Below are 1,472 nucleotides of genomic sequence, written 5' to 3' on the forward strand. Positions count from 1 at the left end.
AGACAAGTGATACCACCACAACCACCAGAAATACTTAATTGTGTCTGCTTTACAATGAAACACAAGCTTATTGCGACCGATTCCCTGACATAACACATTCATTGCGACCCATTTAACAGATGTATCATTATAAGAACTTGAACACCAACAAACAATAACAATACAGCGAAATAATCAACTAACTACGACCATCTAGCCCCTCTATTAAACATTCAAAAATTATTACATCATACCTTTAGCTTACTCAGTAACTTAGTGCTGCATTCTAAGTTGAACCGCATGCGCGGGAAGTTTGTGTGTCAGATCAATTAAAATGCGACTTAGTGAAACAGACTGTCCTAAATTGTTGCTATAGTAGCATCATATTAATGCTAGAAAACCTATGCATTTGGCAACTGTATTTTTTAAATAAACATTTTATTTCATAAAATCTATTTTCACACTCATCTTGAGTACGGGGGCGGATTTTAACCATGCAGCAAACCTTTTAAAATATTTTGATAAATTACTGAAAAAAATAAAGAATTAAAAGACTTTTTAAACCGTTTAACTGATTGTATTAATTGGTCAAACTTCTTACGGTTGGTTAACGGGTTAAACGGTTAAAATGAACACCCCTAATTCTAATTCTTAGTTTTGCATGATGATATGATGAATGGATGGTTCATTTTAACAGCAGATTCAGTGACGTTAGAGACTAGAGCTGACCTGCGCATCACGGCACGCGTCTGCGGCGCATTAAAGCCTGTGTTACGACCACCGGAGCTGATCGCGGCCACTCAATGCTGGTGTTTACCGGCCGCGCCGCAGCCCAGAACTCCTGCTTATCACATCGGTCACATCACGCGCTACGCCGCTTGCGTCCGGTGTAGAATAGAATCCATTATAATCATAGATATTGTCTACGCCGGATTCAGTTCAGACAGAAGTTCAAATTATTTTCAACGGTCGCTTTGTCGCGTCCTGTTGCGGCGCAGACACGGTGTCAGCATAGTTTGTCAGTACAGTCAGTAACGTAGCAGATTGAAAAGTTAGTATCTTTCTGCAGTCCCATAGACGGCAGTGTGGTGGTGGCTTGAGTCTGTTAAATGGTGATTTAACGCTACGTTGTCACCTAGTTGGAGAGACTCAGTGCTAAGTAAATAAACAACAATGTCCCCATCTTTTACTCTCACAATGAGCTTATCATATTCGTTTGCTACATTAGTAGGGCCCTATGATTTCTGCGATGGAATCCAGTCATAAAAACGGAATTTACTGTATAATGCGGAATTTCATGGAATTTGTCTTATTTTTGATGAATAAATAAAAAACATTATATATATATATATAGACTGTCTGTGAATATTAAACTGCAAAAAGACGATTTAAATACGAATGTTCTGCATGTTCATTTGATTACCAGAAAATACACAACACAGAATGTGTGAAAAAAATTTAATTAATTATTATTATTTATTCATTTTAGATGT

Source organism: Sinocyclocheilus rhinocerous, unplaced genomic scaffold (assembly GCF_001515625.1).
Source record: "Sinocyclocheilus rhinocerous isolate Xijiao unplaced genomic scaffold, SAMN03320098_v1.1 scaffold345, whole genome shotgun sequence".
Classification (NCBI taxonomy): Eukaryota; Metazoa; Chordata; class Actinopteri; order Cypriniformes; family Cyprinidae; genus Sinocyclocheilus; species Sinocyclocheilus rhinocerous.